The following is a 25,445-nucleotide window of genomic DNA, read 5'->3' as shown; positions in this document are numbered from 1 at the left end:
AATGCAGATGAGATAGAGGAGAGGAAGGATGAGGTTGCAGAGTCAGGTGAGAGAGAGAGGAAGGACTCCAGGGAGGGTAGAGAGGAGAGAATAGAGGATGAGAGGGAGGAGGGGTTTAGGGATTTGAGATTGCGTCGGGTGGTGACGTTAGGAGGGTTAGTGGGTTTAGGCGGGAGGGTGGAGAGAGAGAGGGAGAAGGCTATGAAGTGGTGGTCAGACCTAATTAACGGAGTAACAGAGAGTGTAGAGGGAGAGCAGGCTCTGGAGAACACAAGGTCCAAAACATTACCAGCCTTGTGAGTGGGAGGGGAGGGAGATAGTGAGAGGTCAAATGAGGCCAGAAGGGATGTAACGGGAAGATACTTCTCTGCTGTAGGTAGGTTGAAATCGCCCAGTAGGATCAGGGGGGTGCCATCTTCCGGAAATGAACTAATCAGGGAATCTAGTTCTTCCAGGAAGTTCCCAAGAGTTCCTGGGGGGCGATAGAGCACAATGAGGGTGAGGGGGACTGGTTGTGATATTGAGATAGCATGGAATTCAAATGTGGACGGAGAAAGGTGAGAGGCAGGGAGGCAGGGAGGCAGGGAGGCAGGGAGGGACAACATACCACCCCCACCCCACCCCACTCACATACACATACACATACACACCCACAACAAATAAGTTGGATTTGACCACAACACAGAAAGTCACACACATTACAATTTTACAGATTGTGCTGTTCCATAAAATAGTTTTCTAATAGGATCTATGGGTGGAGTACCGATCATAAGGCGGCTTGTCAATGATAGAGACCTGTAGTGTATATAAGCTATTTATATTATGTATACTTTACTACACACTGCGAAATATGCAATCCTAAATGCGCCACGTCTCTGCGTACGGTTGTAATGCACGTAACTCGAGGACCGTTTGACCCACCGACTTCACATTCGACACACGCGTTCCACACCCCCACAGGGAGTGCAGTGCCAGGTATCGAGTCGGTCGGACCCACGGTTCTCCAGAACCACCACAAACGGCTCTGGTCAAGCTCTGCCAGTGGGCTTAATGAGGCCAACTCCTTTCACCTGGGCCAGGCTCTGCCAGTGGGCCTAATGAGGCCAACTCCTTTACACTTTTCATATTTTTAAATAGCAGATCTACAAGCTCATAGCGCGCCACCGAGTGGCGCGCTACGAGCTTGTAGGTCTGCTATTTTTGAAAAAAATCGAAGAACCACTGACATAGAAACATAGCTTTTTCAGAAAACTGTCAGGATGTAGAAGACATTTTTAGAATCTGATCTCAGGTCAAAATGGGTTAAATGCGGTACACATAATGAACCTTTGATGGAAGTACGCCTGTAGATGGAGCTCTTGCACCAATTATAATGGAGTCATTAGTTGGGCTAAGAAATCACTCTATAAACTGTAGGTTTATTTTTGTGTTAGAACTTTATCTGGTAGGGATGACGATATTTTAAAGGTAGGGCAAGTGATTTTGGTTCAAATCAGTGTTAACCCATTCAGGCCTGACGTCAAAATTTTAAAAGAAAGTTATCTAAATCAAAGATTTGAGGTACATTTGAATGATTTTTCAAAAATAGCAGACCTACAGGTTCATAGCGCGGCACTCGGTGCCGCGCTATGAGCTTGTAGATCTGCTATTTTTCAATAGCTAAATTATAACATAATGTATATGTAACCACCAAAAGGGGTTCCCGCTCAAAATGGGTTAAAATGCTCTATAATGTGATAGCAGGCTATATAGGCTACCCATTGCTATAGAGCAGTGATTCTCAACCTGTGGTACTAGTACCACTACCAAGGACCTCCTCTGGTGGTACCAGAAATCTTCCTGAGCATGACAAAGGTGGGTGGGGGGGGAGTTTTGTTGTTGGCTTTGTGCCGAGCACTGCAGACGATGCGTTCACGGATCACAACAAACTAAACGGTCTTAAAATGGAACCACAAGTGTAAGGATAATATTTTGACCAGCAGCTGCTGCTGCACGGAAAAACTGCAGTGGTGGACGTCTCGGAGTCAGACGGACCTACAGCGCACTATTGCTCCAGTGAAATGAGCTGTGTTGAGGTCCCAGCACAAATTAGTGCCGTTCAAATCTCCTGTGAATAGGATGAGATGAGAGATGAGAGGTTAGGTGTACGCTACTGTATTTGTTTGACGTATTTTAACGTCATAATGGTGGTACCCGGAGAGCCAAATATTTTCTGAGGTGGTACTTGGTGAAAAAAGTTTGAGAACCACTGCTATAGAGTGTTTGTTTGGTAACAGGAGTCTTGTCTCTAAAGCTTTTTATTAAAAGGAAAATGCATTTTCAGGTTGGGATTAGCCTGACACTCAGCCTGAATTTTCATTTCGTTTCACTCCATTATTCAGTCTGAAAGCCCTCCCTACTACCGCCGTTTCTGAGATGGGCGTTGACAAAGAGGCAGTCTTCGGCGATTGGTTCACCCTTAACCAATCACAATAGTAGCAAAGCAGATGACAAGGCTCCGACCGCAGCAGGCTGAACTTAGCCGTGGTTGAGGGCATGTCAGCGGGGGGGGACAGAGCTAAATGGCCGGGGCATGGGACTCGAGTGCGAAATTGCGATTATGCAACAGTTACCAAAAAAAAAAAACACGTCAACTCAATGTCATTGTAACTAACATTTTCGAGCGAAAAAATAATTTTTTGAATGAGACTTTCACCCAGTATGAAGCTAAATGTGACACCAAAAGAGTAGCATAAGTTGCTATGCTACTGGCGCAGCCATGTTTGTTTGTGTCTGGACGGCGCTGTTGTTTTGACGTCATCGAGTTGAAACGACGCTGATTCGTCGGTCAGATTTCCAACCGAGTCTCAGACCTCCTTCGAGAGCGTCACCAGACCCTGAATCGCCTGAATATATTTTTTTAATGGGCGTGGCTAGCGATTCAGGGGCTGGAGCCAGGCTAGGTTGGGATACCAATTTTATCCAATCAAGATAGAGAACACAGTCAGGATACAGATTTTTTTTAAGTTGTACAGTAAGTGATGAGACAAAGAAATGAGCAGACACAATTGGAACTGGAACACTAAATCATTAAGCTGATACATTGCTACTCTCTCCTGATTGGCTGAAATGTTGTCACCTAGCAGAATGTTGGCTATTTACTGTTAAAGAATTAATTGAACAAACACTATAGCAATGATTACCATCAGAATATAGTGATTTAACCTTTTAACAAAATATTTTTTGTTTTAACCAAAAAATGTCACTTACTGTACCCTACCTTTAACAATGTTTCAATAGAGAATTAAATTGATATGACTGTTTAAATCTAGCCAATTTTCAATTCTAATATGAAACCAAAAAGAGAGAACATCCCGTTGAGTTAAAAACGTTGGTGGTTGGTTTGTTTGTTGGTGCTTCTAGGATCAACAACGGGACTAAAACTTTAAAGAAGAGGAGCAATCCGAGCACTCAAAAAAGGCAAAAAAAAAGAGACACTGTGGAGGCACTGGGGGGACAGTGGGGACACTGTGGAGGCACTGGGGGTCCATTGGGGAGGCACTGTGGGGACACTGGGGAGGCTCTGTGGAGGCACTGGCGGGACACTGGCACTGGGGAGACACTGGGGAGGCACTGGGGAGGCACTGGGGGGGCACTGGGGGGGCACAGAGTTGGGACAGAGTAAAAAAAAAAGGGTTTTTTTTGTTGTTTTTTTGGCGCCCCTCCCCCATGGCGCTCGAAGCCGTTGCTTCGTCGGCCTGTAGGAAGAACCGGGCCTGCCTACAGTTGGGTTATTCATTCATGACTGTGAATGAATAACAATAATGAATAACATGGCGGCTGTGGCTCAAGAGGTAGAGCAGGTCGTCCAATGATCCATGGGTCGGCGGTTCGAATCCCGGCTCCTCCTGTCTTCATGCACCAGTGCACACCTCGGTTTCCCTGAACAAAAGAGATTGAGCATAGTAGTTATAAGTACTAGTATTTCAATTTTCAAGTATAGGACAGGATAGTTGCAATATTACATAATGTGATTGAATTGTTCTTCAGTTATTTCCCAATCTACGGTCCGGGGCCCTAGGTGGTAAATGGGCAAAGATCACATTTTAAACATGCAGCACAAAATTCATAGCTAAATCCCATACACTATGCAACATCACTGTGAAGCATACTAATAACATTGTTTAAAGTATGTCTCAAAGAGTTTCAGAAAATTGCAAAAATTGTCAATCCACAACACCTTGATTGGCTTGTTTCTATGTCAGCGGTGCTCAACCTTTTTCATGTCAAGGACCCCCGGAATTATCTGTATTTGGCCACGGACCCCCATCTGAAAATATGTTGTTCCAGGGACCCCCCAGAAGCAAAGATTTGAGTTAAAAATGTTCGCTTCTATATCATGGGTTCCCAAAGTGGGGTCCGGGGACCCCTAGGGGTACTTGAGGGAGTTCCAGGGGGTACCTAGCTCAATTAGAGATAGTTAGGAACCAAAGGACCCTTATGGGTCTGTAACTCAGAGAGTGTACAAATGGAACCAAATGCACCCTAACAGGTCCATTTGGTTCCATTTGTACACTCTTAGTTAAATTTAAATTTAAATTTACAGCGATTTTACTATATAAATTGGGGTACCAGAGATAGAAATTACATTAAATCGGGGGTCCGTAGCATAATGCGTGTGAAACTGGGGGTCCATGGAATTAATATGTTTCGGAATCACTGCTAGAGCCGTAAAAACCCTCCCTTATCGGGGTCACTGCAGGTCATATGTTTTCAAATGGGGGGTCCGTGGCCTAACAAATGTTGATTTGGGGGTCCTTGACACGAAAAAGTTTGGGAACCACTGTTCTATATATATTCAAAGATTTGCGACACATTTTCATGATTTAGAGCCCAGATCTACAAGCTCGGAGCGTGGCACTCGGTGCCGCGCTATGAGCTTGTAGATCTTCTATTTTTCAACAGCTAAAGTATAACATAATGCTTAAAACACCAAAATGGGGTTCCTGTCCAGAATTAAACGGTTAAAACATGTGGTGGGGGTCTCTCAGCCTTTTCAGAAGTGGGGGCTCCTCCAAGGGGAAAAAAAGGTTATAGAAACCAGTATATGTGACATGTTTCTATGGTGTTTAAAAGAGGCACATGATGATGGACAAAATGCTCAACCTGGTTAGTCAGTCTCCATGGCCATCTCTTCATCACCCGAGCAGCAGTCAGTCTCCATAGCAGTGTCTTCATCTTTACCCCAAGGGAATTGGAATGGTCTTACTGAGCTACAGATGAACAGAGGATGCATTTAGGGACAACTATTAGTGTTAAATGACCTTTATATATAAATATATATCTATATGGATACAATGAATAATTACGTAGTCTGGTATGCCTAATACCTGAAAGATCCCTGGCCTTGATCAAAGGGTGTCGGTGTCAGTGTCAGCGACGCATTGGCTGCCTAGTAGTAAACAAATAAGATTAACACTGAATTACACGAGACTTCTTTTTTAAGAGCTTGTTGATTGTGTAATTGAAACCATTTACTGCGGCAAACTCACCGGCCGAGGCAGGGGAAATGTGTTCTTGCCATCCACCACCACGCCAGGAATTCCATTAGGATTGTCAACGCATTGCACTGGAACCTGCAGTATGAAAAGTATTTTGTTTTGTATATTAATGCACTGTCATAGGCTTAATGCCATGCCTCTGCTGGTGTCCACAAAGGACTAAGGGGTATCCTCTCCCCTGAGCTATAGGCCTAAAGCCTGACTACATACCAACTAGCGCAGCCAGGGATGTACACAGACATTTTTTGAAGTATAAATGCGCCTTAACGGCAAGGCTAGTGGCATCATAGCACACCTAAACTTACCAATATGGTTTCAATTTCATCTTGAGCCATAGCTAAAGAAAGCGCAACTACAGTATAGCTAAACCATATTGAGTTTTAGTCCGAACATATTTCAGCAGTATAGCGAGAAAGAGGAGCTTGCTGCTAACATGCTAACATGATATGTTGTCATCCTCCATAACTCGTTTCGCAAGTAGCAAACTATGTCAAACTAATTACATACAATAATTAATGCATGCAGCTAGTATAAACTATGATAATAGCAAGCACTTTGGTAATAAACAATTTTAGCACAAATTTGGATACATCTACACATACTTTTATGTTGAGTTCCATTGCAACAGTCTGATGATAGCGAAGCATGGCTGCCGATACGTGCAACGTAAAGTTACGTAGAGCTGCACCACGTGCCTCTCTCAATATTCTTAATTATTTTAAGAGTAAAATATTTAAAAAAATCCAATGATTTGGCTACATTCCGCTAGTATTTTATTTTTACCGATTTCTTTGAATTAAATGCTCATTCTATTTGGTTGATTCACTCAGAGAGACGTCAGCCTATTGGACAAGCATTGCTAGTTTCATATTTTATACATTTCAATTACCTTCTGATTATTTAAACAATACATCAGATTGTCATCAGTAAGTGTAATTGTAAGTAATTATTTGGACTACCTCTACCTGACTAGTTTTTTGTAAGATTGCATACTATATGTGTTATATTCCCACAGCTGCTGCCCCATATGTTTTATTCTGATCAACTCACTGTAATGCACAATAATTTACACAAGGTGTCTCTCTACCACCTACTATCTCTTCGTTCACTGTCCAACCTGAACAAAGCATTTGGTCTAAAGTAGTTATGATTATGAATTATGAGTTATGATGAATTCCTGTTCTGTTCTTTGTCTATATAGAAGTGTCTATTTGTACGTCTCTAAATGTTTTGATGAATTGAACATGGTGGACCCTCTTGTAAACAAGTGTAACGCTTAATTGGGTCGTCCACTCACAGTTAACAGCCTTTGTATTGAGTTTGTGCTTGAAATGTACTGTAATTCTGCTAACTGTTAATAAATATTTCAATCAATCAATCAAAAAAAGTTTCAGATGCAGTCTCTCTCTCTCCCTTTTTCATGTCAATCTTCACTGTGCTATCCAAATAAAATCCCCAAAGACATCTTAACAATATATATATTATAATAAAGCAAATCTAAAATAAATTCTAAAAACTATAAAAATGCTTTTGTAAAATGTAGATAGATTGTACTCAAGACAGAAAATTAACCTTTTTTTTTTTTTACCTTCTTTCCAATCAACTTGCTAAGATGTTGTATCCATTTGAGTTATTGTTGACTCTAGCCATGAGCAGCTTCACAGTGACAGTGACAGTGACAGTGACAGCAGCTTCACTTTGGTTTCTAGCAATAGGCGTTACAAGCTGCACCAATGCATCTTCTCTCTTCTCTACTTCCTGTTGACTCATTTGACACAAACCATAAAAATAAAAAAAACATAAAAAAAGACTACGTTTGGAGCTCGCCTCCCTACTACTACTCTATACTCACAGATCATGGTCTACCCTTAGTCCCTTAATGGCCCATATAGGGGGTATAAAGCATAAATAGAGTGGCAAAGTGAGTTTTACATAGTTTAATGCAATCGTTTAATGCAATCATTTAGGTATTTTCTGTTTGGATGTATGTCAAGGCCAGAAAATCGTTTTTTGCCACTCAGTAGGCACTCCAAAATAACTCCCGGTAGGATGATGTCACACGCATAGCCTATAAGCACCATGAACAACAATGCTGCCACAACCCCTAATGAATTACTAAGTTATATTGTATTTATTTTCCGTCCGGCAACAACCATACCTCCCCTCCTAACCATACCTTTTCAATAAGCCTCTCTCTCTCTGGAGTTCAGTTCAGAGCATGGAATCCAGGTGAGCACTCGTAACATGCGATCTGAACATATGCAGTCTAAACCGATCTGGATCACAGTTGCACACATAAATCCGCAATCCTATTTTTACTTGAGCTCATTTTCCAGTACAACTTCAAATCGCTTACTTCAACCTGTCAAAACAGTATAGTTGCAACAGCACAGATCTGCTTCCACACATCACAAATTCGTTAAGACTATTGCGCTCGGATATTGCATATACTGTCTGTCGATATAACGTCTGTTGTATATACTGCAAACCTCACACACAAATGTGTGCAAATATTGCTACAGGTGTGTAGCAATATCCGAGCGCAATAGTCTGCTCGGCGGTACAAGTGCAGAGTTGCAGACATTTCTGTTTGATATTCATGTACTCAATCATATGCCAGAACCTTTGATCATTTCATGAACTGAACCAAGACGATCACACATACAGAGCTATATTTTTAGCAGGCAAAGTATAGAAACTTGCCCTCAAAAGAATAGCACTGCGTGCGTGCGTGCGTGCGTGCGTGCATGATGCGGAGGAGAAGGCACACGTTGTCCTGACTGATGATCAGGGACATTTCCCTGTGTGACATTTCACACATCACATTTCACGGCTCATTTCACACACGTGAACTTGTGAACTTCTTTTTTGCTTCCCGGGAGAGTCTCTCTCTCAGCTGCAGCTCTGAACGCACAAAAGGCCACCAGGGTATAATGGGCTCCTCCACGACACATTGTCACGGTCGGACAGAATTAAACCCACATATCTCCATCATGTGTCGACGTTGTATGAATGTATTTACTGTACTTTTTTACAAATGTCTTCTAAATCCTGACAGTTTTCTGTTCTCAAACATTTTCATGTCAAGAACCCCCAAACATATATGTAATTGGCCGCTGACCCCCATCTGAAAATATGTAGTCGTCGCCCCACCTAGCAATAAGGCCCCCCGAAGAAATGAAAACTAAACTATGATGACTAAAACTATGACTAACTATATTGACAATTTCGTCAACAAATAAAAAATAGACTAAAATGTTAGGGGACTAGTGGACAAGAGATCCAGTTTCATGCTTTTTTCGCAGCGCGGCGCGTTGTAAGCTTGTAGATCTGCTATTTTCAGCATGCAACCAAAAAAAAAAAAACTGCCATTACAACGACATCAAGGCCTGTCAAAACACATTTTAGTCGACTAAATCAACTGTAGATTTAGTCGACTATAAAATCGTATGACATTTAGTCGACTAAAACTAGACTAACACTAGAACATTCCAGGTGACTGAAATGTGACTAAAACTAAATTAAACTCATTCAAAAGACTATGACTAAAACTAAAAATCAAAATTTGCTGTCAAAAACAATACTGCCTGACTCCCAACAGTCTCAAGAATCACCTAAATATTTCGTTTTGCTGCCCCGGCCTGCACTGTATACTCTATAGCAGGGTTCCCCAATAGGCGCTCCGCGGGCCCCCCTTGTGGCCCGTGGAAGAATTTCAAAAAAGTTTTTTTTAGGGGGTCCCAGATATAAATGGCATTAAATGGGGGTCAGTAGCCTATGCATGTCAAACTGGGCATCCTCGTGCGTGCGGACTCGGCCCCCAGCCTGGTACCCTATAGTCAAAATATGGCCCTTGAGGAAAATGAATTGGGGAACCCTGCTCTATAGTGAGCAACGTTTTTATGCATGGCCTAAAAGTGTTTCAAGTCTGGTGAGATCTACGTTTGCCAGACATTGTAAACCACTACTGGGAGTTCAGATCCTTTTTTTCCCCCTCAGTTCTCCTAAAGTCTAGCAGTGGTCAGTCTAGCAGTGGTCAGTCTAGTCCAGTCAGTCTAGTTCCCTTTCTTCACCATAACTGCTCATGTGTTGCTGATTAGACATTACAGTACCGACAGCACTTTATTCAGGTTCATAATATACACATTGTACGGTACACTGTACATATGGCTGACATTTCACTTCCTTTTTTTCTTTTTCTCAGTTCACTGTCGGTCCGACAGTTTTGTTGGTGAAACAAGGGAACTATCTTCACCATCATCATTTATTCATGCATACATGCTGGTGAGACAAATACACTTTACCTTCGTACATTCGAAGAAATAATTGTCTTTTGCAAATGGCGTCCCAAACTAATTTGACTGCCGTCTCATCTCGCACACATCTTGCACCTTAACCCCTTGTACAACGCACTGACTTTTGTACTTTTCGTGTGTTTTTCTTCCTAGCACCTCAATAAAATGCCCATAACATAAGTATGCACAGTAGGCTATACGTCTGATGCTATGCTCATTGCTCACACACCTTTTATATCTGATATCTTATCTTCTTCCCTTTATTTAGTTTCTCTCACACGGGTGTGATTTTTTTACTTTTACATCATTTAAAAAATGTGTAAAATGTGATGTGGGCTTCATCTCTGCTGGTATAAAGAAACTACACATTCAAACAAAACAATACCTACAGTAGGATATACCATACATTTATACATTTAAATTGGAGCCATGCCTTGATTTTATTTTTATTTCATGTTTTATAATTATAACCGTGCATATGCGTGTCATGGGGGGGAGGCCACAATGATGTAGGAATGATGACCAAGTTTCTCTGAAACATCCACCTACAGTATGACTCATATCCACTAATCTATTCTCATTCTAATCAACCTTCGCCTTGAAGAGCAAAAAAAAAAATCCCTTTCAGTAACCGTAAACCTAACTGTTAATCAGTTCTCATCTCTTCATCCATTTTCAATCTCTCACCTTCATACTGTATAACTGGTTCTCACCAGTGTTGATTTCGACGACTAAAACTAAGACGAAAAATGTTTGTTGACTACCTTTTTTCACTGACAAACTAAGACTAAACTAAGACTAAATATACTGACAATTTCGTCAACAAATAAAAACTAGACTAAAATGCTAGGAAGGGACTATAGTGGACAAGAGATCCAGTATAAGTCATTTTACAATTGTTGCGCATGCTGAAAATAGCAGATCTACAAGCTCACAACGCGTCGCAGTGAGCTTGTAGATCGGCTATTTTCAGCAAGTGTAAAAACGGTCATTAAGGCGGCATCAAGGCCCGCCAAAATACATTTTAGTCGACTAAATCAACTGTAGATTTAGTCGACTAAAATCTTATGATATATAGTCGACTAAAACTACACATACACTAAAACATTCCAGGTGACTAAAACTAACAATTCAAGAGACTATGACTAAAACTAAAATCAAAATGTGCTGCCAAAAACAACATTGTCCTCACTAATGTTCATTAAATTAAAAGATATGCCATCATTTCTGTCTACCCAAAACCCAGGCGTATAGGTTTGAGCTTCAACATCACATGACATCACAGTCAACCAACCACAACCCCCGCCGCCCTTGCAACCGTCTTGCATGTTTCACAAGCAACATTTCTCTTTTCTTTTTCTCTTTTTTTTAAAACATATTTATTTTATTTGGAATAATATAGGAGGCCCAGGCTTAGACTCTCTCTTTTATATTTATAGTTACGAAACTTACAGTGCGATACTGTTGCAATTACATGCTGCAATGTTTTGGTTTAGCCACATTCTTCTTAATCTTTTAGACATTTTAAGACAGTCTAATACTATTGACCGCCTGGGCCATGGCTCAGTGGTTCAGGCACCTTGGCTGGTAATCCAGTCTGGCAGTGTGCCGCGGGTTCGACTCCCGATCCCGGCGGCCTTTACTGCATGTCTTCCCCCCCATCTCTCTCCCCATTTCCTGTCAGCCGACTGTCTGTCCCTCCATACAAAATATAAAATAAAGGCGAAAGCCACAAAAAAAAACATTAAAAAAATATATATACTAATATGACCATGTGGAAGAATTTAGTTGGATCAGAAAAGCAATTATTACTATAAAAGTTAACAAATAAAGATATGCGCATAATGATAGTGTATTTTCCCCCCCTTATTGCTTACTCTATCTAGCTGATGTGCATATGAGAATAATGTAGTGCAGAGCTGCTGCCTGCAACGGTACAACCACGTCCTTTGTACTTGGTATTTAGATGACTTATCTGCAACCACATCCTGTACTATGACCTATTTCAGGGACGTACAGTGTGTTTTAAGGCTCATACATACTCCAGTTTCTGGTGATACTGTAGGTTATCACCAAAAACTGTATGTATGTATGAGCCTTTAGAGAGGCAGGGGCTGAAATCCCATAAGAGAGGGCACTTTTGGACAGAAATAGCGAAAATAGCAGATCTACAAGCTCACAACGCGTCGCAGCGCGACGCGTTGAGAGCTTGTAGATCAGCTATTTTCGGGAGCAACCCAGCACTCTTTAGCTAGTGGAGATGCGGTGTATACGACATGGATTTCTAAACACATTTGTTCAACGCAAAATACTGTGTTCAAGTCCAGGAGACTTGCAATTCTCCTGAATGCTGCCTTCCTTCCGGCATGGCATGGCAGGCAGTTGTTTTACAGACGGGTAAAAGGGCAGTGGCTGAAGCCCCCTTTGACGTCTATGTGTGCACATGTGGAAAGTATCTTTTCTGGTTTGTTGTTTCGTTTGACACCTACTAAGGCTGTCCCCAAACATTCAAGGTTCGAATGTTCGCTCGTTAGGGTTGGCACTCGAATCTTAATTAATGGGCTTGAACCATTCGGGGTTTTTTTGTTTGTTTTTTAAACAAAAATATTATTTTTTTCCTTTTTTATTAACTCGAAAATATATCTCGGCGAGAATGCGATATGAGCATGTAAAAAAAAGTAGGTTTCTAGTGCATTCCTGTCAGAAGTTATGATTTTTTTAAATAAATATCTCCTTGTCTTCTGTCCCTCTCCAAAGTCTCCCGTGCACAACTGCACATTCATTTGGTGATTGGCCTGCAGCTGAGGTGATTGACCTTTCTCACCTTGTTCTGTGAGAACAAAAGAGTTCCATTGAATGGAATGTCTGACGCGTCTCACTCACTCACTCACTCACACACACACACACACACACACCAGCATGATCGCTGATAGAGGGAACCGTTCTTAGCATCCATAATATATTAGCATATGCTCTCTAGCATCACATAGCCTATTGCTAAAAAGATTGTTAAGCAAAACGGTCACGGTGACAGAGGTTCTGCTTTTGCCCTGTGCCCACTTCAATGGGCTTCTAGTACACAGGTGGAACAAATGAACGAGTGACAGCTAACGAGCAAACTACGCTGTCGTCTGCCAGCAAGCTCGCAGATCAGCAGTTTTCGCGGAGCCACAGCCACTTGACTGTGTGTAGGTGCTGCCACACGGTCTACTGTAATAATAAAAATCACACCCCTGTGAAGTGAGCGTTGCAACTGTTCTGTACTTCACAGGGGTGTGATTTTTATTATTACAGTAGAAGTTTACAGACCAAACTGTAAATAAAAGGTTTACATGACTTTCTGCCTCAGTCCGTATATAGCGAGCTGTAGTGAATAAGTACAGAACAGTTGCAACGCTCACTTCACAGGGGTGTGATTTTTATTATTACAGTAGAAGTTTACAGACCAAACTGTAAATAAAAGGTTTACATGACTTTCTGCCTCAGTCCGTATATAGCGAGCTGTATTGAATAAGCAGAGAACAGAATATGGGACAGAGTTGCACCACTCACTTCACATGGGTGTGATTTTTATTATTACTACAGTAGAAGTTTTTTTCTTATGAAAGCAGAGAGTCTTCTGTTTCATACGGTATATAGTATTTATATGTCGCTATAGGCCTTATTTTGTGAATATTGAGGAGTTCATGTCCATGTCTTCTCTGAAGTTATCTGGTGGGCACAAGCTGCATTCAATAACCAATTACTGTCTAACTGTACATGGGATCAATGTTTACTCTTTTCCTCGTAAAAGTACACATTCAGGGCTTTCATTCGGTGTATAGGATGTATAGGATATTTATTGGGTTCAATTTTATATCTGCCTGTCAATGTCTCTGACTTTAAACCATCCATAACTCTGCTCGCTGTTCAAGATAACCACTTCCAGGCAAATGCAGGTGTTGCAAAAAGGTCAATATCTCCAGAATGGAACATGGTAAAATCAAAATGTATTTTTTAAATTGAAGTGGACAAGTTCAGCTTTCTTTTGATGTATGCGTGTGATTCTCGCTATAAGAGAACATTTTGCTGTGGGCCCCCGAACAAGGCCTTTGTGCAATGTTAAACGGTAGCAACATCCAAATAGGCCTGTCGAGATCTTGTAGCAATCAAAGTGTTAAGACCGTTTTGCGCTAAGGTGTGGAGACGGTGTGTGTGTGTGTGTGTGTGTGTGTGTGTGTGTGTCACAGTGTGTGTGTGTTGGGAGAGACGAGAGAGATTGATAAAGAACGGGGGAGACGCGCTGCGCGCTGCGCTCTGATCAAGACGGATATCTCAAAGGTTATTTTTTAAATTAATTAGAAACAAATGGTCCGGATGTTCGCTCGAAAATTCCTGACGAAGTTCGAGTCCTAAAAAAAGGGCTAGGGTACAGCCTTAACACCTACACACCACAGGAACCACTCCGAACCACGTATATTCCACGTTTGCAACATTAAATTATAATACAAATTATTTATGCAAGTTATTTTTTGTTCTACTGTATATTTTACTGTTTCTGTTAAGACAGTAATTGTAATATTGAGATACAAATAAAAATCTTCAGCCTTGTTATTTTATTGATATTTTTTACATTTTTGCTGCAATGTTGGGGAGCTGACACTCAAGAAATGTTAAGCTATTCTCTGATAATTGTATAATGGCATTGTAACAATGTTAACATGTGGGAACTTGAAACAAAAGTTCCTAAATACAACGTAAAACTGCACTTAGAAACCATCAAAATCAACCTGACAAGTACTTCAACCTGAATACAGTATCTATGGGAATTCAGAACAGGGGGAAAATCACACCTGTGTGAAGTGAGCGGTGCAACTGTAGCCTACTATGTGGGGGTCCCCAGAACATCCAGATCCCCAGGAACGCACCCAGGGGGGCGGCCCGGTTCCGGCGAGCCTTCCCGCGTCCGAAACGGTTGAGAAGTGACAGAGTTACTGTGTTGCAGCTTTCCGTGCTCGGACGGACGGACGGACGGACGGACGGACAGACAGACAGACGCCTCATTCACACAAAGAACATATGTTCTGTGCTCTGCCTGTGTTTGATGGCCGCCTCAATGCTTTTCCAATGGGAGTCACATGGTTTGACCAAACAATTGTGTTTGATGGCTGTGTTCTGTCCCCCTCCCCTCCATCAAACACAAATGCTTGGTCAAACCATGTGACTCCCATTGGAAGAGCATTGAGGCGGCCATCACAAGCTGTGTATCGGAGCGGGTCGCACCGCTCAAGAAACTGTGATCCAGGTATAGGATGCGTAAATTACGTCAGACTTGGGAGCTCTATTGAATAAAATTATACTCTTAAATAAAATACCAATCCCAAACTAGCGCAGTGTGATGGAATAATGTAGGCCACCCATTTAGGACTGAGGCCGATTCTATATAATAATTTTCAACCCATTTTGTAACCCATTTTTCACCCCTGTGTCAATTATCTAATGTGATCCTGGGTAGAACACCCTCCGCCAACCTGGGGAGAGCAACGGACTTGAACTCATGCTTCCTTCATGCCTGAGTGTCCAAGTTGCTCCTTTACACCCGACAGGGGGGAGTTTCCCTGGTTGGACATAGCGCATGGAAGGAACACGTTATTCCAACCAGTTCCTTTCCCCTCCATCAGGCGCACCGGCTGGCCAGGGGGAGGTAGTTTAGAGACCAGGATTACTGCATGTTTTTTGTGAGGGTACCTACCCTAGGGGACACGTGGAGAACATGCAAACTCCACACAGAAAGGCCCTTTCGCCAACCCTGCCTCGGGTATGGGCACTGATGACGTGGAGGAGGAAACACGCCGCCAGCACCCACAGCATCCCCAGCGGGAATCGAACCCAGCGCCTTCTAGCTGTGAGGCGACAGCACTACCAACTGTGCCACTGTGACCCCACTGAGGCCGATTCTAAATCAAATCCTAAACGTTTTCTGAAAAACCTATATGTTTCTATGTCAGTGTACTGGTGCTCAACCTTTTTCAGGGATGTCAGGGACCCCCAGAATGATAGGCCTATATGTATTTGGCCGCAGACCCCCATCTCAACATATGTTGTTCAAAAGCAAAGATGTGAGCTAAAAACATTCGCTCTGAAGAATATTCAAAGGTTTGCGACACATTGTCACGATTTTTCAAAAATAGCAGAGCTTGTAGATCTGCTATTTTTCAGTAGCTAAAGTATAACATAATGCTTAAAACACCAAAAGGGGTTCCCGTCCTGAATGGGTTATGGCCAAGAAGTAGTCGTGACTCGTATCACTTTGTTTTTGGAGGTCAGAAGTTTATGGTTTGTAGTGACATTGAGATGTTGGAGAACCAAGAGGTGCAAGCGTAATCAAAATGGCATTGAATGAGGGCTCCACAGCTTCAGTCTTGACAAAAGACTGTTGAGAGAGAGGTCTTTTGTCAAATGACTTGACAAAAGTACCCCAAAACAGTTTGATGTCAAGAATACAGCCCTCTTCTTTGCTTGAGATTACTATATCAACTCTGACATTGAACACACGAGGAAGCTAGTAGCTGCTGTGTGGGAAATAAGAGTTTGCGTGACCTTTGCAACTCGTGTTAGTGCCAGAAGTGAAAGCACTTTTGGAGGTGCAGTTTATAGAGGCTGTATAGAACCCCCATTAATAATGCAGATGTTGCATTAATGATATAGGCCTATATGGTGTTTTTGTAAGAAATAGGGCCCACACATAGAATTGAAGCAAATTACAGGGACATGAAATGGAATATGAAAATTGTGATTGACGCATTGACACATCATATCTCACATGACTCACAAGAACATGTATAGGCCTACCCAATTGTGTGCGTGCGTGCGTGCGTGCGTGCGCGGGACCAGATAAACCTGACTTTACAATGGAAAATGCAGTCTACTCTCAACTCAGACAGACCTCTGTTTCATGTATCACTGGTCACATACTGTTTTTAGGTGTAAAAATCAATAAAGAGCTTTGTAAAAGAAAGAAGTAATAAGACTTGTAAAAGGCTTTCAACTTATTCAAAAGGAGAGTGTGGCGGCATGATACAATTCTGTGTTTAATTTTTAAAATTGCTTCATGTTTTAATAACCTACATCTTGTGATTGTGGCTCCCCCTGCTGGGACATACCTGCCATGACAGTTGTGTATCTATATTTGATTGATGGATTTCTAATCATAAGCTCAGACATTTACAGTGTCCAGCTATAGCAACTGCAGCCACCTGTAAGTGCTCTTTTTGAGCGGTTTGGTTGCAGCTTAACTTAACTTGGGATAATCACAGAAAATATTATCCACTAGTACATGGTAGCTAGAAACAGAAACAAGGCCAATCAATGACGAGTCACAATTATACTGCAAAGCAGTAGATATTCACTGTTCAGAAAGAAAGAAAGAAAGAAAGAAAGAAAATGCCTACATAGAGACATTCTTTGCCACCATGCCAGTCATGAACCAATACAGTCACCCTGTCACAACAACTCACAAGTTAACACAACAACACAACACAACACAACACAACACAACACAACACAACACAACACAACACAACACAACACAACACTGTTTATCCGTCTTCAATTGAAAATTAACATTTGGAATTGATGGCTGTTATATAAAGCCCAAAGCATCTAGCATTGAGTGATCAGGAGCCACATACATACACATACATGTAACAACTGTCTCACACCTTCAACGGCAGATGCAACACAACATATCCGGTAGATTCACATCAGCATTCAACACCCAGTCATTGGGTCCCAAAATGACAGTAATGACAGTAGGCCTACAGCAGCTTGAATCACACGATGCGTAAAACACAAGCAGCAGCAGCAGCAGCAGCAGCAGCAGCAGCAAAGAAGCAAAAACAAGTTCCTACCTTGAGCCGTCTTCTACTTGACTTTGTGTAAGTGGAGATGCCAGGGTCAAACTGTGGAACCCATCTCTAGTTCACGATGAGCCCTCCAGCAGTGATCTCCATCCACCACACATCCGGCTAACTGGCCAGTACTTTCTAACCTGACTCCGCCAGATGGGGCAGCAGAGAGTACACTGGGTTCCCCCCTCCTGCTCCCATCTGGGAACTCTCAGGCAGACTTGATGCCCGGCCACAAAACGGCCTGGCCAATCAGCAGCAGCTTCTAGCAGCTTCTAGCAGCAGCTTCTAGCTTCTAGCTGCTGCTGATTGGCCAGGCCGTTTTGTGGCCGGGCATCAAGTCTGCCTGAGAGTTCCCAGATGGGAGCAGGAGGAGTGGACTCTCTGCTGCCCCATCTGGCGGAGTCAGGTTAAGTACTTTCCTCCCAGGATCAATATGGCACTGACCAGCCTCATTCTCCCGGCTGCCATCCATCTCACTCTTCTCGCCTTGGGGACGCGTCTACTGCACATAGCATTCTGGTGTAGTGCAGTGGTCAGGGATTTAGGGCTCTAGGGTGCAGCATTCACACCATGTCGCAGGAGAATGGACTCAGGGCCGAGAAGAAGCTGAGCTTGGGGGTCTGGGGTCATCACCCTGGCTGGTGTACCTGTGAAGCAGACAACATAAGCTTTGAGTATAAGTAAGTAAGTAAGTAAGTAAGTAAGTAAGTAAGTAAGCAAGTAAGTAGGTAAGAAAGAAAGTGAGCTGACCAAGAGCCACATACTGTATGTACTCAACCCTGTCACAACTCACTAGCAACAGCAGACAAACATACACAGCCTGTATACTGCATCCTTCCACTTACAACAGGCCTACAGCCTATAGTATACAGTACATAGCCTATAATATCCTGTCATAACACAGGCTAGTATACGTAGGTGTTCGTATATAAGTATAATGGTATTTCTCGAATGGATAAATAATATGTTTTAGGAAGGAAGCTGTGGGGACTTTGGACACGCCTGGACTAGGGTATGCCTTGAAATAAATTGAGAGAAATCTAGATGTGCAATTCAGGTTCTTCTAACACGTAATTGGTTCAATATCAACTTTCAATTAAACTATCATTGGCAAACAGTTAAGAATTAAGTTTCATGCAAGGATTTGGTGCTGCCCCCCCTGACATTGTGTCAGTAAATATATTCTATAGCCGTGTAGGACCCAGGCACACAGCACATTTATGTTTGTTCATTTCAGCTCCCTCCCCCTCACTCATACTTACTATCGCGTGCGCACACACACAAACACACGTTAATGCTTAGCATAGGTAGCTCACCTGCAGAATAAAAACAAAAAGTGGCCAAGCAGTTTGTTATGACGATGAATTTTCTCTTTCAAACTGTCACACACTTGTGACTGAGCAGTTTTCACTTCCTAACAACCCAGCTTACTCTCAACTTGCATGAGATGTAAAGTTATAAAGTTATAATTTGTTAATTTCACTCTTTTTTAAGGAGCTCGTGTCTGTCTGTTTGCAGCAGGTGTGTGTGGACTGTGGAGGTGGGAGGGGGCGTGGCTACCAGAGGATTTTAAAGTGTGCACTTCTTCTTTTGGGGTTTATTGGCGGTTGGCATACTTAGTGCATTACCGCCACCTACTGGATTCTTGGAGTATTTAAACTATATTCTTACTACTATTTACAAAACAACAAAAGTCCACCCAAAGTGATCACCTTCCATATCTTACTAAAAATAAAAGTGTCTATTCAATATAATTCCCTCCCACAAACATTGTCCACTCTGTTAAATGCTTCCTACACCAGAGTCGGAGTAGACATGAATCCCTCTCTCAGCACATTATCCAGGTCCTCTCCACTGACGTCATCCAGCACCTTCAAAAATCTCCTTGCTGCGTCCAGAATCATTTTCATTCTCTCCGACTTCCCTTGATCTCCAGGAAACTTTTCCTGTCCATACAAAGTGTGCACTTGATATGAGCCTGTCTATACTTTCTAGGGCAGTGGTTTTCAACCCTTGTCACGTAAAAGTCATAAAGGTTATCTGTTCTGCATTTAAGCCACGGACCACCATCTGATGACATTTAGCCACTCAGCCCCAAAGGTTGTTTTAGGATTTTTTTGTTGTCGTTGAATAAGATGTTGTGCAAGTGCAGTGTCAAGCTAGTTAATTGAATAGGGGATGCGTTTTGCGTATAGGCTACTTCTTTTAAAAACACATCTATATGCCAAGTGTTTTTCCTAATATTGTTTTTAATTGTTTTATTGACTTGTTTTATGATTCCTGTTTTATAACCTGTCTGTAAAGCACTTTGTAACTATATGTTTGGAAAGGTGCTATACAAATACAATTCATTCATTCATTCATTCATTCAGGTAAGAGTGAATTTTGAATGAGTGCTGGTGCGAGTGCTGTGTGTGTGTGTGTGTGTGTGTGTGTGTGTGTGTGTGTGTGTGTGTGTGTGTGTGTGTGTGTGTGTGTGTGTGTGTGTGTGTGTGTGTGTGTGTGTGTGTGTGTGTGTGTGTGTGTGTGTGTGTGTGTGTGTGTGTGTGTGTGTAAGGTCAAGGTGTCTTTATTGTTTTGCTATACAGTAGTACATGTCATTGGAGTAGCAATACGAACAATACGTGTTACGTGTGTTATATGTAAAGTTTGATATTGAGCATTATATATTCTATACTAGCACACCTTAAACACACAATAGAACATATGCATTTATATGCATTTATTTTATTATTATTATTATTTCGGTTTTTTGCATTTGTCATTTAGTAGACCTTGGAGTAATGTAAGCACGTCTTCCTCTGAGTCTGACAATGTAAAGACATTGTCAGACTCAGAGGAAGACGTGCTTACATTACTCCAAGGTCTAAGAGAGAGAGGAGAGAGATAGTATAAGCTTACATTACTCCAAGGTCAAAGAGAGAGAGAGGAGAGAGAGAGATAGCAGAAGCAGCAGTAGCTCCGCCGCCATGCAGAGATAAGAGGACAGGTTCATGCAGCACCAAAACCACAAACACTTACACAGGCTAGAAAGTACGGCTGGTCAAACAGACTATTCTAGCACAGAGTATGAACCCCAATCAGGGACGGATAAACCCCCACGAGGGCACCTGGGCCGGTAATATTTGCAGGGCCCCCATAGCGCGCGCGTCATTTTAGTGTTTATCCGTGTTTTATCATCTTTTTAATCTAAATTTAGCGCCCTTTTCAGGGCTCCAAACCTAGTACCTCAACAGTCCAATTTCCCCGAAGGGCCCCTAAGAGCCAAGGGCCCCTGGGCCACGGCCCCAGTGGCCCAGCATTGTCCCTGACCCCAATATTATATGCTAATTTATGATTTAGAGCAGGAGCATCATATAGACAGAGAAGAAAGCAGTCAAATTCTAAATCATGAGGAAGTCACAGAAACACTCTCTCCATACCAAAGGTAAATGTCATGCCAGAAGTGTCAGCAAAACAAAATAGTGACAATGAGTCTTCAAATGTAAATGAGACAGGAATACGTGCAGTGTCTCAAATGCCATTGAGAGTTGTTGCTTTTGGAGCGGAATATGTACAGAGGGTGAAACTTTGGAGGCCATGTGGGCCAAACAAGTTAAATTCATGACTCTTCCAGATCAGCTCTCCTACTCCTAAAGTGGCCCCCAAGCTCAATCATGGATAAGTTGGAAACGACGACTGAAGTCGTATAACATCGTTCCGTGTTCAAAGATGACATGACCATACCGGACGGCAATAAATGGGAAGCGTGTCAAACAGAGTAGACACATGTATGAGAACCATTAGACGTGTTAAAAACGTATGCAAATAAGTGTGCTAACATCTCATCGGCCTGTCAGAAAGACGATGATGAGGATCCTGGCTATAGTTTTTCTTCCTTCAAATAAAAACTTCTGGCTACAGTGACCCCTTGGTACCACAGCACCTCAAGGGCCCTTAAAAGAAGGCTCCAGGCTTCCCAAAACAAACTGGTCAGGCTACAACTTGGCCTCACTCCCTGAACCCACCTGAACCCTGCGGTAACAGGTACGCTCGCCCCTTTTCCATCTTGCCCCACTACTCTACCTAGCTGTAAATAACAAACATAATTCTTGTTTGTGATTATTTAAAAAGGTATTATCATATTAATGTATCATTGTTAAGTTCACTCTGTATATCCACGGGCATAATAGCATGATGATGCCATTACAAAACATGGGCTACATGGACGAAATGTGATTAATAAAACAAAATTAACTGCTAGAAGGTCCTAAATGAACTTAATTAAGCAGTCACCGTCTCTGTGACATGTTGTTCTTTCTACATTTTACAGAGTATAGAGATCGACTACTATGCAATCAAATACATCTGTATACAAGATAATTTCAGATTTCAGAGAGGGAGGGAAATACTAAATTAACTGTTAACTACATTAAAAAAAATCGCGGGGCGAGTTGGTGAAGTGGCGAGCAGTCTCGTATTCACCCCTGCGCATTTTGACAGGCTGGAATGGCTTAGAGTTAACGACAGTGTACAGCATCTTGCAATGACGGTATTGAGTGAGGCACTGACTAGGGAAACAATTGTCCGACCTAGAAGGACAGTAAGGACTTAAAATAAATATATCCACTAACTTCAGATTGCTGCAGGCTAACTATTAGTTAGTTACAAGTTTATGAACCCATTAAGACAGTGGTAACCAACCTTTTCAAGCCCAAGAGCCCATTTTATTCCCAATTGTAAGCCATGATCTACCAGTAAAATATGACAGGCTCAATGCATGTGCACACATCCAGACAAAGACTATAGTTTAAGAATAAATTCTGATATATAATTAATGCCTAAATATTAAGACAAATGTATTAGAAATATACATATTATTAGGACACAAATACAAATAAAAGAAAACGCAAAGGACATGAAATGAATTGCTTATACAGCACAATATTTAGTTTCTCAGTTCGATGAATATTCACATTTACAGATGTCCAAATGACAAATGCATACATGACCATATATTTGAACAGATATGGTGACCGTGACAGATACAATACTCTCAGGGTCAGCACACGTTAATGAGACTGCTGTGACTGACTGCACATTATCTGCAAGCGTTTTGAAATCTGGTTCATAGTTAGTGATTGCCAGTCTGAGGGTGTCATTAAGATGTGAGTCATTCATACGAGTTCTAAACTTGGATTTTATTATTTTCATTTGTGAAAAGGCCATTTCACATAATAAGTAAGTGGAGCCAAAGTAGGCATGCAGCTTGAGTGCACCCGACACAATCAGTTGATAGGGCCTACTTGTCTCTGCTCACAAGCGACCAAAAGTCTTGGTCTCTAGCTCTGCCCTGCAGTTGACAGTCATTTACTAGTTCAGAAATCTCCATTTCATCCAAAGTTAATGCAAACACAAATCCTGAATGAACTCCTAGCATCGCCGGGGAGTTCATTCAGGGCACCGTCAGACACCGTCTGTTGTCATTGATAGGATTTTATGAAGAGGAAGCTTGTACTCATGCACGTAACCCTTGAATGCATTGTACACATTCTCACCCTGGGTCCTTTTTTTCAATGGAATAAGGGCAAGAAAGTCCTCTTTGGTGGTAAAATCAGGAAAAAAACATTCGGACAAACACAATTAGCTGCAGTGTCCGTGACATCAGTGGACTCGTCAAACTGAAGTGAAAAGTATTCACAAGTCTGTTCTGTTCTGATATTCACAATGTTGTGCATCACAACACGGGGGTTACCGGAGATACCGCCAAACAATAGAACAAACGAACTCCGCAGTTGATGGCCCAATACACACATGGTAGTGATGGCTGCCTGTCAGTCTGACACCCGCTCACTCCGGGATCTACTTGAATGGCTCGTGCGAGCTACTGGTAGCTCGCGAACCCCTGGTTGGTTAACCCTGCATTAAGACCTGAGGCCTTTAGAAGTCCATTCTAAATTAGTAGTTCTCAAACTTAAGACTTTTACAAAGTGACGCGCTGTGAGCTTGTACATCTATTTTTGAATAGCCAACCCTAAAATCTAAAAAGGCACATGCTTTTGAATCCATCAATAAGTCGTCATTGTTGTGATTCCGGTTGACCACCCATGTGGTCCCTTAAGAGTCTCCATCTAACTAAAGGGTGTGAGTAATGTTTCAGTTCCAGTTGAGAACGTGCAGAGAACAACATGACACCAGGCAGTATCACACGACAAGTTCTGAAGTTCAATAATACACATGGAGAATAGATACCGCTTTGGACACATGACGTGACCGGAAGATATGAGACAAGGACAAGGACAGATTTCAATAGGAATAGAACAAACATTTCGTATAGTTGTGCACAGACGTCAGTCTACGACACGTGATAAAGTAGTTGATGTTCGTCGTCGTATCAATTATGCTTACGTAGAGGAGTGATTGACCACATGTGTGTACTGAATGGGTCAGGCAGATAAAGGTCATAAAGTATAATTCATGACAATCATCTTATGCACGTGTACCACCATCTCTCTGAGGTCAGCTGGAGCCGTGTGGTATTATGTAGACCAGTGGTGGAAGTACATTTACTTGTACTGTACTTTAGTACAATTGTGAGGTATTTGTACTTTACATGAGTATTTACAATTTACAATACTTTTACATCTACTCCACTACACCTCGGACGGTCGGACCTAAATATTGCACTTTTGACTCCACTACATCTTTTTGAAAACATTACTTACTAGTTGCTGAAGGTTTTGATTATTGTTACAAGACATACATTAACAACCATGCACCTACATTTCGGGCATTATGGAAATAGCCAATCGACAAGCTCACAATGCGTTGTTACGCAGTGTGAGAACTCAAAACTGTCCAGTGTGTCAACAAAATGCTCATTAACATGATTTTGAACAGATTTGTCTTCATTTATTAAGGAAAAGTCATGGTCACGTGACTGGGCTGCTCCATGACGCTCTCTGTGGCAAATCTCGCACCGGAAGTTGAATACAAGGCAGTGAATGGAGCCGGATGGACCAGCTCATGAACAAACAACACTTTTTCTGAACGATTGAGACCTCTGCCATAACGGTTCAGGAATATAAAACAGGTTGTTTTCTAATAACTTATTGCTTTTCGATGTGCACAGTACATCATTTTATTGAGGCATCTAAACAGGGGCAGGTATCCTTTCTGTCTCTGAGGTATCGCGAAATTTGGTTGCCAGACAGGTTTTTTTATTTTTTATATCCTTTATTTAACCAGGGAGGTAGCTGAGCACAGGTGCTCATTTTCAGCAAAGCCCTGCACATAGAAACACACAGACAGACACACACACATGCACACACATTAAAACCTGGGAGCTGACCAGTACAACCAGTCTTATACTGTTGGCCACTAAGCAGCTCCAGGGGGAGCAGTTTGGGGTTCAGTGCCTTGCTCAAGGGCACTTCAGCGGTGTTGGGTGAGTGATGACAATCACTTCCCCACCCAGATTTCTCCTGCCCGTCCTGGGAATCGAACCGGCAACCTTTCGGCTACAAGGGCGCTCCTCTAACGCTGCCCCAAAACGGTGACGTGCATGGACAGTCTCGGGATACTTGCAGACCCGTTCAGAAACTAGTTTGTGCTCTTTAGATACCTCTATAAAATTACACAGTGTACACATCGAAAAGCAATACAGCAGACAATAATGTGTTATCTTCTTTTATATTCCTGAACCGATTATATGACAAAGGTCTCAATGTTTCATAAAGAAT

At 42.1% G+C, this 25,445-nt stretch overlaps 1 long non-coding RNA gene across 2 annotated transcripts; it reads right to left on the bottom strand.

The window, feature by feature from the left end:
- Window positions 1–3,087: 3,087 nt before the first annotated feature.
- LOC306925423 lies at window positions 3,088–17,948 on the bottom strand. 2 transcript variants are annotated; one of them, XR_013790248.1, is made up of 5 exons: window positions 17,725–17,948; window positions 5,532–5,615; window positions 5,370–5,431; window positions 5,146–5,252; window positions 3,088–3,921 (listed from the first exon to the last, which is right to left on the bottom strand). It is a non-coding gene; the product is annotated as an uncharacterized lncRNA (long non-coding RNA). The 2 variants fall into 2 exon arrangements; XR_013790249.1 differs by lacking the exon at window positions 17,725–17,948 and adding an exon at window positions 7,129–7,184.
- Between the last annotated feature and the right edge of the window lie 7,497 nt (window positions 17,949–25,445).

The sequence above is a fragment of the Electrona antarctica genome (assembly GCF_951216825.1).
Source record: "Electrona antarctica genome assembly, chromosome: 6".
Lineage (NCBI taxonomy): Eukaryota > Metazoa > Chordata > Actinopteri > Myctophiformes > Myctophidae > Electrona > Electrona antarctica.
Note: the sequence above shows the minus strand (reverse complement) of the source record. Positions and strands in the feature narration are given on the sequence as shown.